Genomic DNA, 16,561 nt, shown 5'->3' on the forward strand with positions numbered 1-16,561 from the left:
ATACAAGGTAATAAACTTCAGAAAGCTCTTCAAAAATACGAAGCCCTGCAATTGCAGAAATAAGATATTATCAATATCAGGTACCAGCCACGTTATAAGAGGAAGTAGTTGATTTCTTCAATATTACAACAATTACCATTTTGACATTGAAGAAGACGCCAATGCTTCCGAGAAAAGACTTGAGTATTAGCACTTTGGGATAGATCCGAGTCAATTTCACGGGTCCAGTCCAATATAGTCCAATATAGCCTTTGGAGGTCCTGGAAGATAATAGAGTAAAATAGTAAATGGTACAGACCAAGATAAGCACAAGTTCCTTTATAGTTACTATGAGGTGAAAAGAGCACTAACCATTCCCAATTGTCGTTCTCCTCAATAAATTAGAACCATTCTCCTCATCTTCCTGGGCACTATGCCTGCAAGGGTTCAAGGAACATAGTGTTCAGAAATACACAGTTGCACTGACCAGAGTGTTCAGAAATGTGGATATACCATCTCAAAAACGCAGAGTTTTACATTCTTCTGCCCAGATTAAAAAAAGAAAAACCAATTGACCCCCCCTCCCCCCAACTCTTCCTCGACAAAGAAAAGAAGGGATGGTATGAGTAAATGAGTTAGTCAGAAACTGTCATTAAAATAACCACATTTGTAACTTCTGGCAGTTGTTAAAAGGGTAATTGAGGCGTCACATTATAAAGTATTTAAATTTTCTGCGCAATTGTGTCTCATAAAGAATACAGCTTTAAGGCAGAAGGAAACATCTCCTACTCAGGTGAATTTTCTTATATATCTTTCCATAGTCAAATTTTTACAGGCAACAGCCATAGAAACAGACATGTTGCTAACTTATATGTGTATTATGGGCCACAAATAAGGGGATATAACAAGATAACACTGTCAAAGACAAGGATAGCAAGATACCACTTATACGTGTATTATGGGCCATAAATAAGGGATATAACAGGATGGATATCTTGATACTTCATTATAAAATGGATAATGTAAAATTTAAAGAAAGGCCAAATCTAACACCTGGACACGTACCCATGTCCAGCACCAGAAATCCGAGACTGAACAGCATAGGGCTACACTAGAAATCAGATATTCTTGAACACAGTGTTGCAATCAAGATTTTGTATGAAGTAATGAATGATTAAAAACCCATAAACATCATTTGAACAAACCCTAAGAAACCCATAAATCATCGAACTCAAAACTATGTGATTTTGTCAATCATAAACCTAAAATTGAACCCTAATCTGAAAACGAAAATCAAAAACTAAAATTGAACCCTAATCTGAAAACGAAAATAAAAAACGAAAATAGAAATTGAACACACCATACCGAAACCACCGGAACCACGACGCCGAGCAACCACCGGAACCACGACGCGACGGGGAGATGCTGAACCCCCGGCCGACCAAGAATATATCTTTCAGTGACAGGCCGCGCGAGAATTGAACGGGATGGGGGAGATGAGGCGAGAACACCACACACCGGCGAAGACAGCGACGCAGGGCTGAGCAACGCTTGGGTTCGACGGCGACGCAGGGCTGAGTTCGACGGCGACGCAGGGCTGAGTTCGACGGCTTCTTGGATATTTGTTTAAGGGAAAAAGCTTGGAGCTAGAAGAGAAGGAACAACGTACGTTTGAGCGCGGTTTGTTGCAACCTAGGAAAGTAAAAAAATTTGAAACGCGGACTTGTTGCAGCGGGCAATAACATGTACGCTGCAATAAAGTCGGGTTGTTGCTGCGGGCTTTTATTTTGTACGCTGCAACAAACACATTTGCTGCGAACAACTAAAATGTACGCTGCGATAACCCTTTAAAGGGTTTGACCCGCGTTGACCGACTGGTTGTTGAAGCGTATTTATACATGTACGCTGCAACAAGGGGGCTGCAACAGGGGTTTTTTCTACTAGTGGACACTCGGTAGGGTCCGATATTTATTATTTATTATGGTGTTTGGTGGGCTCCCAACACCCTTCCTTTATGGAATATTCTTTTGGCCCGTTCGCAGCTTATTCTAATTAAATTGTGAGTCAAGAGTCGAGTCAAGAGTCGAGTCTTGTATTCATGGTTTACTTTTTGATTATTAAATGGTTTTTGCATGTTGATTTGTACTTAGCGAGTGATGTATGTTTATAGTTTTATTTTACTCTAGCCTTGTAAGTACTCAACTTTTGCTGACTACGTGCTTTGTGTCTTTTGGTCATGGCCTTTGCCTTAATGACCCTATGATGATCCATCATTTGCACTTGCATTGTTGGGGAGTAGATAAATTTAGCAGGTTGGTAGATCAAAGTACGATCGAAATCATGTAGCTTGGGATGATTGAGAGAGTTGCGTTCTTTCGTGCTTTAAAACTATTTGAAATTATACTTTATGCATGTTTTGGGTTTGTTGAATTTTTAATACTTTGGTTTTTGGGCCGTTATGGTTCCAACTTGTAGGAGACCTCAATAATTATTATTTTTGTTGGTTTGAAAGTTAGTTGACATTAATTTCTGCTGCATAATTCTGGTACTAGCCTTAACCGTTATCACAGTGGCGGTAATACTTTAGTAATTCCTTTATTTTAAGTTGGAAAATGGTTTTATAAAAGCAAGGAATTATTAGGGTGTTACACTGGTTCTTAAAAATTAGGAAATTAGTAAAGTAACATTTTTGGTCTCAAAAATAGAGAAATACGAAGAAGAAGGAGGAGGAGCTGGGCATGTTTGCGTGAGGAGCAAGAGACACAAGGGTGGCTACTTTTGGTGGTTCTCAAGTGGTTTATGTTTCTGGGCGGCGGCACTTGGTGGTGACATGGTGGCTCGCACGGTCGCACTGCAAAGGAGAGAGAAAGAGGGAGTGCGAGTGAGTACGAGTTTCGATTTGGACAATGAAATGCTACATTTAAAGCTTGATGTTGAAGGTTAGTGGTCGTACATGGTGGTAGTGAGTGAGAGGAGGTTAGTAGGGTGGTGATAGTAGGCGACAGAGGAGGTAGCGCCGTGGTGGTGGTGGTGGTGGTGCGTACAAGCAGAGAGGAATATGGGGTTTAAAGGGATAATTTTACTTGGTTTAAATTGCTGGAAAATGATGCTTGGTTGAATGAGGAGTATGATCAGCTTCAATGGGTATTTATAGGGAGTTGAAGGTGCCAAAATAACGTAAGCAATGTGTTAATGGTATTACAAAACCCTCTAATTTTAATACCGTGGGATTTTTGTCCGAGAAAGAATGAAACCAGAGATTTTACAATTGATGAGTAAGATAGAATGAGAAGAATGAGTGAAATTTGGAAAGTAATATTTCTTGGTTTAACACGTATGGAAGAGTATAGAGGAAGAAGAACGTAGTTTGTCTTGTTGGAGTCATAAGGGAAAAACTGTAATTTATGTCAATAAGGAAAATTTCTGATTTTTGGGTTATAAAGGAAGCTTATATTTCGGACTTAGTTAATCGTATATTAGCCAAATGATTTCGAAAATAGTTTCTAGAATCATAAATCAAACATTAAATTCATAAAGGATAAATAGTAAAATATCAGTATACTAATAATACGTTTCAAAAATTAAAAGCTGACGTTTTTACGCTAATAATAATAATAATTAGTATTAATAAATAATGTTTTGAAAGCGTGGGGTGTTACACAGAAGAAGAACGGCAAGTGCTTACGAGTTGGAATAGAACTTACCCCCCCAACTCCTAGTTCTTTCAGTAGTCAGAGGATGAATGTTATCGTGGACGGCCTCAGGAATGCCTCCAAAAGGGTCTTGAGGAATAGAACCCTGTGCAGCGTCCACAAAAGAGACGCCCCAGAAGGAAGCTCGCCTTATTCTTCCGTCTTAGGCCGCTTAGAAGACACCTATGCATCAGAGGGCGCCTCTACTTTCAGACCTCGTCGGGTGCGAAATCGCGGCTTACCAGTCATCCCCGCCTTGCGTTTATCAGACTGCAAGATAGTGGTTGGAGCCTTCTCCACCACCTTGTGACAAAATCAACATCGTTAGTACAACTCCGCAAAAGATAGTATAGAAGTGGCAAAGATGCCTACCTTTTGGGTACCCGTCTGTAGGGTCGTCGTGCTCCCCCCTTGCTCCGCCTCCTTCTGGTTCTCAATGGCCTTGAGAGTGCTTTCACTAAGCACCTCGGCCAACCACTCGGGCATATTCACTATGCCCTTGGAGGAATCGTCCAATTTCTCCATGGCTACATCTGAAACAGAAACAACACTGGTTAGAAACTAGACACTATGAAACTTTATTAACGAGCCAACTTAGATCATCACCTCTCTACATATACGGACACAGGCCCACAACCAAGAGGAAGGTAGTATCTTCAAATTGATCAGGGTGGGGCAACCAGCTCTTCGGCACCCATGCACTCTTTGTGCCTACGGCTCACTGCTTGGCTTTAAAGAAGGAGGAGATCTCCTCCCACTCATGTGCAGATACCGGAGGGAAGGATTCGTTATTCCCAGAGAAGCGAGGTTACTGAGGAAATAATGCCCTTGGTCCAAGTTTGCATTTAATTCATTTAATGCTAAGTCTAATAAATGCGGTTCAGTATTAATTAAGCAAGTTAATCATTCAGTGAGATCAAGTGATCTGAATGCCTAGCTAGAGGCCGCTTCAGTTCAAGTGGAATTAATGTTATTAATGCCACAACTTACTCTTGACTGGACCCGTAGGGTCACACAAATAGTATATTAACATATCAAGTTTTTAGGTGAATATTATATTAAGTAAATACTGTAATTATGGATATTCGAAACTTGCGGATGTTGGTTTCAGTGGGAGCAAAACAAACTGTCAAAAGGCAAATAAAGAATATTTGCCGGAAATGAAGTTATTACCGGAAACGGAAATATGGTTCATACCGGAAATATAAATATTACGAATTCGAAGATATTACCGGAAACGAAATATGGTCCGTATCGAAAATATTATCGTAAGTAGAAATATTGCCGGAATCAGAAATATTACCGGAATCAGAAATATTGTCGAAATTGTAAATATTATCTGAATCGGAAATATTATCGGAAACATAAATATTCTTCGAACCGGAAATATTTTCCGGAATCAGAAAAACGAATCGGAAGAACAAAACGAGCGATAGACCATCGCACGAAGCAATGGCTCATCGCTCGATCGGCCGTAGCACAACACCTAGTACCATGGGCCAGTGAGCCAGCGCACAAGGTTGGCGTGCATAGGCCAACGTTGCTGCGCCTAGCACACGGGTCAACGCTGTTGCGCCTATTGTTTGGCCAGCAATGTTGTGCCTATGCGAGCAAGGCCATAGCAGGCCGGTTTTGCTTGCTATGCAAGAAGCCGGCCAACCCTAATGTTTTAGGGTTTGGGTATTTGCTATATTCCCAAAACTTGCCTAATTCGTTCTAGGGTTTTGGCTCCTAGGGGTTTTCCTATTTGCTATAAATACATGGCCTATGGTCATGAGTTAAAACACACAATTCAATACACTTTGCCTATCACCTAAAAGTGAGATCCCGAAATCATAATCCTTAATTTATATCCTAGTTGGTACGATCTAAGGCGGATCCGAACATACTGTGGACTTTCTACAGAGGGACGACGTTTGGCGTTCTAACTTGTTCTTGTTCGGTTCGGGAGCAGCAAGGGAAGACACGCATCACAAAATGTGTTCACTAAATTATGCTAAATGATTATGTGCATTTAATTTGGATTCTAGCATTTATGGTTTATTCCGCATGACATTAGATTGTTCATAACCTAACAGTGGTATCACGAGCCTCTAATTAATTTCATAATCATTTACAATCAATATGGATTAATTTTATACATTTGCAAAGAATTAAAGGAGTGAATTAAATTGGAATATTTAATTGAAAATTTATGCGATTGTTAATTAATATGTTCGTAGAATTTTTGGCAGTTTTGTCAATAATGATCGGAATCTTATGTTTTTATAGTGAATCCCGCACGTAAACGGTGTTTTAAAACTTTGACAAAAATATTCCAAAATCCAATGGGTTGAAATTCCCCTAAAATATTGACGGGTTGAAATTCCCTTGAAATAATACAAAATCCATTCCCTTTCGATCGGGTTGAAACTCCCTTAAAATAATACAATATCCAATCTCCTAAAAATATTTCCAATGGGTTGAAAATCCCTTGAAATAATACAAATCCAATTTCCAAATTCTCAATGGGTTGAAATTCCCCTAAAATAGTCCTAGTTCAATTAGGTCGAAATCTTCTTTGTTCGATATTCCAAGTTCTAGTACAAGGAGGAAACCTCCACAAAAGAATGAAGCTCCTCTCAAATATTTCCAACGGGTTGCAAGTCCCGAGTAAAAATACAAAATCCAAAATTCCGAATCTTCGGAGTGGCACTTAGAGTCAAGTCTAGGTCTCATTCATTGCATGCATATCATATCATGTGTTGGGAAGTCCATATTTTAAAGTCATGTCGTGTGTCCTAACTAGGAGTCCAAAGATCCCGTGGGTTCGCCGAAGAGGAGAAAGGTTGAAGAGAAATCTGTCAGCCCTAGCCTCTCTCATAGCCGGCATCGAACGAGCAGCCAGTTCACCTTCTACAAATCAAACTCCTAGTCCCTTTCAAGAATCAGTTCTAATGGCCACTGTCGATCAAATCACTCAGCTTATGGCTGCCGTAGCCAACCTCAATACCAACCTGGAGAATGTGAGCAACCGCTTGGGTGTTGTGGAGCAGGCCGCACCCACGGATGACCTGTCCAAGAAGATCGAAAGCCTGGTTAACAAGGTTACCAATCAAGAGAACTATTTCGATACCTCAATGGAGGAAAACCTCAAGGGAAATGCAAACCTTCCAGACAAATTCTCTGCCAATGACATTCCAAAATTCAAGTCGACCTACAATCCCAAGTATCATCTCAAGAACTTCAGAGCTACAATGGCCATTAAGGGGGTCGAACTCGAGCTGTACCCCATGGTATTCCCTATGTCCCTAGAACCAGTCTTCCAGAAGTGGTATTACTCACTCAAAGAGCATCAAACCAGTACATGGGAAGCGGTTGCTCGAGCATTCATGGAGCAGTATCAGCCCAATATTCAACCTCAAACTACTCTGCGAGAATTGAAGGTTCTCAGGCAAGGACCCCAAGAAGGTTTCACTAACTACCTCAACCGGTGGAGAGAAATGGCGTCCCAAGTGGTGACTCGACCCTCCGAGAGAGAATTGGCCAAGATCTTTATTGCCGTACTTCTTCCAAAATACAACACTCACATGAAGTACCTAGGCTTGGAAAGCTTCAAGAGAACATATGACATTGGGGTCGATATAGAGTATGACCTGATGAAAGCACCAATAGCCTCGGTTCCACAAGCTGAAAAGTGGAAGGGTAAGAAATCTGAAGCAACACACAAGGTCCACGAGGTCAACGCCCTAGAAGCTCCTCAAGGTCCAAAGCCAAACAATTTCAAGAATAGCACCAATCAACGCAACTTTCAAGGCAGGCCACAAAGGGTCTTTACTAACCTCGAAATGTCTTACATTGAAGCATTTGATCGACTGGTCGAAAAGCAAGTCATCACCCGAATCGGTCCTACACCCGATCCTCCAACCGACAAGAGATCCAAGAGCTGGGATCCTGCAGCAGATTACAAATACCATCAGGGGAAAGGCCATGACATTGAAGACTGCTTCAAGCTTAAACATTTGATCCAGAACATGGTCGATAACAAGACCTTGCCCCTACCTTCAGGAGCCAAGCAAACTCCCTCGGTGCAAGCCATCTCCTATGATTGTGAAAACGAAGGAGAGGATTTTCCATGCAACCTAATCTCTACAAAATACAAGCTAGGTTACGAGCTAATGGTTCCAAGTTTCTACCATCTCATTCCAAATGTTCAAAACTGGGTGATCCCCGAACCTAGGGTAACCACCGACATTCAAGAAAACATTTGTCCCTTGCCACCCTGAAGGCTTTGGGATTCTCCGATTATGATCTCATGCTAACTACCCAGCAGAACGTCAAGCTTCAGGGAGTTACATACAAAATCCTAGGGGTCCTCGATTTGGTCTTTTCCTTTGAGACCTACTATAACTGTGTTGAATTTCTAGTCATCGACGCGGCTGCCGACTTCGATCTACTATTTGGAGAGCCTTGGTTCGAGGAGCTATTGGACGACCGTGCCTGTCTCACCCTCAAAGGTTCAAGCTTCCATGACACTTCTATCAAGCAAAAGCCGGCTCTGCGCCAGGAGAGAAATGAATGCATCCAAGGATACTACCACAGGTGGAAAATCTCTGCTCGTACAATCAAGCCTGAGATGCCAGAGGGCAAGATGGTGAGAATGTTCCTCTTAGGGCTCAATACCTCATGCAAAGGCTGCTTTGCTGCATTTCCCTACATCACGTGGAACCAAGTCTGGGATCAAGTCTTGTAGATCTGTGGATGTAGCCCCACCTATGATGATGATGCCGATGTCGTGGACGTTTGGGAATACCCCGAGAACTATCTTTACGATTAGTGTCTTTGTTCAAGTCCAGAGTTTGTCTTTCAATATTCGAGTCTAGTAACGAGTCTAAGGCTAGAGTCTTGCATCAATCAAGAGCCTCTAAAGGCCGAACTTCAAGTCAAAACTGTCGATGTAATGATTGCCGATTTCAATAACACTTCAATTTCCTCTTACTCTTCAAGTCCAAATTCAAAACACACTTCTAATCCAAACAACTTTGCTTCACAAGAAACTGACCTTGAATACTAAAAGCTATTGAAATCATGAAAACATGACGCCCATAATTGAGGAAACAGAAAAAGTTAACCTTTCTAACAACAATGATTCAAAACTAGTTCAGATTGGCTTGACTCTATCTCAAGCAGAGCGAGATGATCTTATCAAGCTACTTTCTGAGTACATAGACGTCTTCGCATGGTCCTATCATTATATGCCAGGGGTTGATCCAAGCATCGGTCAACATACAATTCCCCTCATCCCAGGTTCAAAACCCATCAAGCAGAAACTCCGTCGCATGAAACCGAACGTTTCCCTCAAAATTCAAGAAGAAGTCTCTAAGAAGCTAGAGGTCGGGTTTATTCGAGAAGCCAAGTATCCAGAATGGATTGCATATGTCGTCCCAGTTCCAAAGAAAGACGACAAAGTACGAATGTGTGTGGACTACAGAGATCTTAAAAGGGCCAGCCCTAAAGACGGTTTTCCATTGATGCACATCGACATCTTGGTCGACAACACCGCAAATCATGCCTTACTCTCTTTTATGGACGGGTATGCAGGCTACAATCAGATTCCCATGGCAGAGGAGGATATGGAAAAAATAACCTTCATCACTCAGTGGGGTACATATTGCTATACAGTTATGTCGTTCTGACTGAAGAACGCAGGGGCTACGTATCAAAGAATAGCCACAGCCATCATGAGCGATATGATTCACAGGGAAATTGAGGTATATGTTGACGACATGATTGTCAAGTCCAAAGAGCGACATGAGCATACCTCAGTACATCGAAAGTTCTTCAATAGGCTCAGGCAATACAATATGAGGCTCTATCCTCAAAAATGTCCGTTCGGGGTAACGTCAGGCAAGTTGCTCGGATATGTCATCAGCTCTCGGGGAATCGAGGCTGATCCTTCGAAAATCAAGGCCATCCTAGACATGAAGCCGGCGGCAATGAGAAAGAAATTCGAGGTTTCCTGGGCAGACTATAATACATCAGTAGGTTCATTTCAAAGCTCACTATGATCTGTGAACGGGTATTTCGAAAGCTCCGAAAGAGCGAGCCCAAGGTGTGGGATGAAGACTGTCAGCATGTGTTTGACACTATCACCTTTCCAACCCGCCAGTGCTAAAGCCAGCCATGCCAAAGTAACTACGACACTACGTGCTCTCCCATACAGTGTATGTAATCAGCAAAGCGGATCCTCTCAAGTATCTATTTGAAAAAACAGATCTCAACGGACGGTTGTCCAGATGGTTGGTCATGCTAGCAGAATTCGACCTCAAATACATTCCTCAAAAATCCATCAAGGGTTCAACAGTCTCAGACTTCCTAGCCGACTGTCCCATCGAGGCAGAAGAGGAGGATTACGACTTGCCCGACGAGCAAATCCTAATGACAAGTGATGACAGTTGGTCGATGCATTTTGACGGTGCTTCAAATCAGAACGGATGTGGTGTTGGAGTAATTCTAGTAGCCCCGGACGGCACACACATTCCTATATCAGAATAATTGCAATTCAACGTCAGAAATAATGCGGCAGAATATGAAGCATGCATTATGGGCCTGGAAGCCGCCTTAGCATTGGGTGTCCAGAAGCTTCAAGTGTACGGGGATTCCTCCCTAATCATCAATCAAATTTCCGACAAATGGAAAGTAAGGAACGAAAGCTTGGCCCCATACCAGTCCTATCTTGAGAAGCTGTCTGAGCAAGTAGAAGAGCTTCGCTATACATACCTCCCGAGAGAGGAGAATCAATTTGTCGACGCACTAGTAAAGCTGGCCTCAATGATCAACATTCCAAATGGCATGGCTGAAATGCCACTTACAATTGAAACGCGTCAAGAAGCAGCATATATCCATGCTATTGACGACATCGAGCCAGACAGAGACGAGCCCTGGTTTAAAGACATTCAAAGGTATCTACAACATTCTGAGTATCCCCCACACTTTTCAAGTAAGAGCCAAAGGGCTTTACGACTACAATCAGCCAATTTCGTCATAAAAGGCGGTGTTCTATATAAGAGGTCCCCTAACGGCCCCAATCTTCGATGTGTTGATAAGCACGAAGCTCAAAGAGTCGTGGACACCGTACATGCCGGAGTCTGTGGCACCCACATGAATGGGAAGATGTTGGCCCTCAAGATCATCAGGGCTCGATATTACTGGACTACCCTCGAACGGGATTGCTACTTCTTTGTCAAGAAATGTCCTACCTGCCAGAAGTGTGCAAATCTAAAGCACATACCCCCATCATTGCTATATTCTCAGTCATCACCATGGCCATTCTCAGCTTGGGGTATCCACGTCATTGGCAAAATCACTCCAACAGGCACCGGGGGTCATGAGTTCATGCTGGTCGCCATCGACTATTTCACTAAGTGGGTCGAGGCCAGATCGTTCAAAGTGTTGGGTTCCAAGCAAGTGGCCCAATTCATACAAGAAAACATCATATGCAGATACGCAGTTCCTCACGAGTTCATTAGTGACCAGGTAACCCATTTTCAAGGAGAGTGTGATGATCTATTCACCGATTACAAAATCCAACATCGTCGTTCTTCGCCTTATCGCCCGCAAACTAATGGGGCAGTCGAAGCAGCCAACAAGAATGTCAAAACCATCATCATGAAAATGACAACCAATTACAAAGATTGGCCCCAGAAGCTGCACTTCGCATTGTGGGGGTATCGAATTTCAATCCGTACTTCAACTGGTGCAACTCCATTTTCATTGGTCTATGGGATGGAAGCAGTAAAACCTATCGAGCTGGAGATACCTTCTCTAAGAATAGTCCTCGAAAGCAAAATCCCAAAAGATGCATTGGTACAAGCAAGGTATGATGAGCTAATCATGCTTGATGAGCGTCGGCTTCAAGCCGCTCACCTCGTACAAGTCTATCAGCGCTGAGTGGCCAGACATTTCAACAAGAGGGTCAGAACCCGAAACATCAAGGAAGGCGAGCTTGTCCTGAAAGCCCTTCGCAAGAGCGTCATTGACCCAAGGGGAAAATTCAAACCCAACTGGGCAAGACCATACATTGTCAAGAAAATCCTCTCCGGGGGAGAAGTCGAATTAACAGATGTCGATGGAACAGAATTCCGATCTCTGACAAACCTCGATCAACTCAAGAAGTTCTATGTCTAAGTTCTATGTTCAAATTTTAAAATCCAATTCAAAAAGTTCTGTAAGTTAGAACTACGTTCGGCCTGATTCCTTAACGGGACACGTAGGCAACCTCATTCCGAGGCTCGGCCACTTTAATACAAAAAAATTCAAAATTTCCTCAATTAAGGGCATCCTAAAAATCAAATCAAAATTCAATTGTTGTTGTCCTTATTCTAAATGTGCCAATTCAAAGCAAAGCATGTTCAAGCGGAATTTAACACAATAACTATTTATTTGGCTCTAAGGCCTTCAAAGCTAATTAAAAAACAAGGTTAGAATCAAGTGAAGAAAAGTTCAAAGCCTTTTCACTTCCACTAAACACACTTCCTAAACACATTTCCTAAACACATTCTTAAACACAATTCCTTCTAGTACAACTTCAAACACATTTAGCCTACAAAGATCTAGGGTCGGGCGACTATGCTCTTGAGTCTTAGCACCTTGAGTACTATCCCCTGGCTCCTCCCGCAATCATTCATCAATCTTCCTCTTGCCCAAGCGGCGAGAGAAGGAACTTGCCAATCTTCCAAGACGAGAGGATGACGAACCTCATTTGGACTCAGAACGGTCAAGAACCGGACGGGCCACACTCCCGTCACCTTCTTCGTAATCAGTTGATGCAAGGCGTCTAGCTCTAGAACCTCGGACTCTAGCTGGTCCGGAGAGAGAAATGTCCCTCTGGCTTGGGCCTTTCATCCATACAATGTACCCCACAGACAGAGTATCAGGCTCAGGCGGGTATTGAACACTAAAGAATGATTTGGCGACCCAATACCACCTCTAAACTTCAAATCGATTTGTGAAGGAAATATGTCCTTCACCCAAGGTGCATTAAGTCTAATACCAAGGTTCAGATTAATTGCGAACAATTAATTCAGTGAGATCAAGTGATCGGAACAGCTAGCTGGAGCAATGCTTCCGATCAGTGAGTTCTAATGGATATTGAACTCACAACTTACTCTTGACTGAACCTACAAGGTCACACCAATGACACGTAACAGATCACCGGATTAAATGAATCGGAAATTCATTTAATAGCTTTTCGGGATTTAAGTTGGAAACGTATTATATGATACGACCTTGCATCGGAATCGTATATCGTATCGCGAATATTCGTAAGCTAGGCGAAACGAATAAATCGTATCGTACGACGGTGATTCTTCGTATACGAAACGATAAATAATATATCGGAAATATATTAAACGCGGATACGAGGAGCGACCCACGAGCCGAGTGCACGAAGCACTCAAGGCCCATGGGCGCGCGCGCTAAGCAAGCAAGCAAGGCGACACAACAGCGGTGGCCCATGGCCGAGCAGCTGTGTGCGCGCGCTGGCCAAGACCACGACACAGCAGCAGCAGCGCGGCCCACGGCCCAGCTCGCTGTGCGTGTCCGTGTGATGCTGCGCGGGCTTGCTAGCCGGCCTTGCCTTATGGCTTGGTCGGTTAGTAAGGTTATGTAATTATGTAAATAACCTTATGACCTAATTTCCAACTACTGCAATCACAATTCAGATTACACACAACCCTAGGAGAAAACAGAGAACCCTAATTCTCTTTGTGCCTCCATAGTGTGTTCATCCCAAAAAGCAAATCTCTTGATCAATTGTCTAAGCTACGATAATCAAAACGGATCTGATCGTGTCGGTGAACCAAGTAGAGGAACGACAAGTGGAGTTCTTTGTTCGTGTTCGTTGACGGATTATTGTGGAAAAACACGCTTTGAATGTAAGTTTACTTAATCTGTGCTTTATATATGTTTCCTGGCTTTGGGGATTGTTCCGCACATGTTATTATGTTTAACTGTATTCCCCTACAGTGGTATCATGATCCTTATGTATCCAAAGCATGAATTAGCATAATTATTATTGTTTTTGCATTGTCGAAATTTTTGGAATTTTTGTTGATTTTTCGGAATTTTTTCGAATTATGGGATTAATTGCGAAATTGGCAGTTCCGAAATAAAAAATATTCGCTTTTTCGATTTTTAAAACCATAATATGATGGAAAACGATTTTCTAAGATCAACTCATGAGAATAGAATTGCGAAAACAAGCCCCGAAGCATCATTTTTTGGGCGTTTTTGTTAATTTTTAATTAAAAATTAAATGTGTCGGACAGTAATTCAATTAAAAGGTCGACCTAAACTACTCGGAATTGCTTGAAATTTTGCCATAATTTTGCTGCGTACATGCTTGATCTATGGTAAAAATTTCAGGTTTTTCCAATAAGTATAAACCCTAATTTTGCCTTTCCCCAATTCGTAAAATTTACAACCCTAATTGAATTTTAATTAATTTTGGATTAATAATTCGATTAATTGGGGAAGGGGGTATAATTTCATGGGTCAGTGGCTAATTTTAAAAATTATTGGATTAAAATTTTGAATGGTTTCGTTAATTTTAATCGCACTTAAACCAAATTATTAATAATCTAAAATTTGATTGTTTATGAACGATATAAAGTTTCGGATTTTATTAATTAAAAGTTCAAACTTTAAATGTTGATTCGTTCTTTCTTAAAAGTTTGAATATTGTTAGCTCTTGATTTAATAATTGTACGAAATGGGATTGTCGTTAAAGTTTATTGAATCGTTAAAAATCGTTGTTTTTCGAAAATAAAAATCGTAACTTTTTTGAAAAATAAAATTAATGCAAGTTCGTGAAATTAAATTTAATTTTAATTAAGTTGGTCCGTATCACGAACCAAAGGCATGAACACATGTGTGTGGTGGGCGTGTGGCTCGACGAGCCATGCGAGCTACCGTACGCAATCGAGTCGCAGCAACGCGGGCAGCAGCATGCACGCTGCGTGCCGCGCGCTGGGCGAGAGGTCAAGGGCGTGTGTTGCGCGCATTGCAGGGCGCAAGCCCTTGTGATGGTGCAACGATGCGCTACGACGAGTCGAGCAAGGCACGTAGGGCAGCAGCGATGCTGCGGGTATGCGTGCGCTGGCATGCGATGGGTGCGGGCTATGCTCGCATGCCTCGTAGGCCATGCGACGGCTGCGATGGCTGCGGGCTATGCTCGCATGCCTCGTAGGCCATGCGACGGCTGCGATGGCTGCGGGCTATGCTCGTGTGCATCGTAGGCCACACAATGCTAATGGGCTGGGCGCAAGCCTAGCCCAAGTAAGCACATGACAATTTTTTTTTGTTGGGCTTGAATTATTTGCATTAATTTTGGCTAACGGGATATTTAATTTAATATTTTATTTGCTTGGGCCGGGCCGCGAGTTTTAATTTAATATTTCATAATTAAATTATCCGGAATAATTATTGGTTTGAGTGGGAGCCACTAAATGAAATTAAAATGAAATAATTATTTTAATTATTTCGTAGGTCGCATTATTTTAATTAATTTCAATTTTAATTAGAATAAAGTATAAGGATTAATAATTGGGAAATTGATTAATCTTTTAGGACGCGTTTATGTGAACGTGAATTTTAATTAATTAACGTAAATACTTGCATATTAACATGGGTCATTCGTTTTAGCATACGAATGGGTGAATGCGTAGAATATATATTTTATGCAATGCAGGTACTCCAAGTGACTAGTATGGCCAAATTTAGGATAGTTAAATACGGTCTGCGCACCGTTCTATCTTTGAATGTAAAGTTGTAAATATGGTCTGCGTACCATGGAAATTTTGATGTAATTTATTATTTTCAAGTATTTCTAAGTTTAGAACTTTAAGTTAGCATTTGAACGAAGATTCAAGACGATGCCAAGCTAACAAGGAGGTGATGAAGATTGGATGCTTCAAGACAAGAAGTTTTGGGCCATACTAGATCACCAACTTTTTATGCAATTTAATATATATATATATTATGCGTGAATGTATGAATGTATGTATGCTTTGCATGTACAGGTTGTTTCCTATGAATCGATTAGTTTTAAGTTCACTAAATAACCGAACCAACATAGAAACAACTAGGTCCAAGTAATATTGAGTTTTAAAAATTGCCTTCCAAATCAACACTTACAAAAATCTAGGGGATCTAAGATAGTAGGTTTACGCTAAAGTGAGGTGCTATTTTAGTTGTCTTAGATGGTAAGGCGTCCTAAAGGAGCACGTTGATTGTGGTTATAACTCAAACAACAATGGCATTAAGTTGCGGCAATGGGATAAATTATGGCATTAATTTATTAACCAAGAGTAATTTGGAGATTACTAGCAATAGATTTTGCTTACCTAAAATCTTAAAATACTTAAGACATGCTAAAGCTGCTTAAGGATTTAGGACTTTTGGGGTCTTGGAATCGTTTCATTCATTTCGGACCATGTTTTTGCTTTTTTTTGCATGAATGAAATGTTTTCATAGCTTTAATGATTGCATGTTTGCTTTTATTTCAAAGTTATTGAATTGTATGAATGGTTATTTATTGCAAATTCCTTTCGATTGTAGTAATCAAAAATGGCCGCAAACAATAACACTTTCAACCTGCGTTCAATTCTCGACAAAGAGAAGTTGAATGGCAACAATTTCCTCGACTGGCAAAGGAACTTACAAATAGTTCTTATGCATGAGGAAAAAGAATATGTCCTTGAGGAAGAGTTACCGGAAGAGGCTGGGCCGGAGGTAACTCAAGCTGCCCTTAATCGTTGAATTCAGGCCAACAGGGATGTCAAATGTGTGATGCTTGCATCCATGAGTCCTGAACTTCAGAAAACGTTCATTAACTCGGATTCTTACCAAAT

General features: G+C 41.4%; 1 long non-coding RNA gene across 1 annotated transcript; it reads right to left on the bottom strand.

The window, feature by feature from the left end:
* Positions 1 to 4: 4 nt before the first annotated feature.
* LOC130459159 (uncharacterized) lies at positions 5 to 1,650 on the bottom strand. Its single transcript, XR_008932984.1, has 4 exons — positions 1,345 to 1,650; positions 352 to 416; positions 137 to 260; positions 5 to 45 (listed from the first exon to the last, which is right to left on the bottom strand). It is a non-coding gene; the product is annotated as an uncharacterized lncRNA (long non-coding RNA).
* Positions 1,651 to 16,561: the final 14,911 nt, after the last annotated feature.

The sequence above is a fragment of the Spinacia oleracea genome, chromosome 4, assembly GCF_020520425.1.
Source record: "Spinacia oleracea cultivar Varoflay chromosome 4, BTI_SOV_V1, whole genome shotgun sequence".
NCBI lineage: Eukaryota > Viridiplantae > Streptophyta > Magnoliopsida > Caryophyllales > Amaranthaceae > Spinacia > Spinacia oleracea.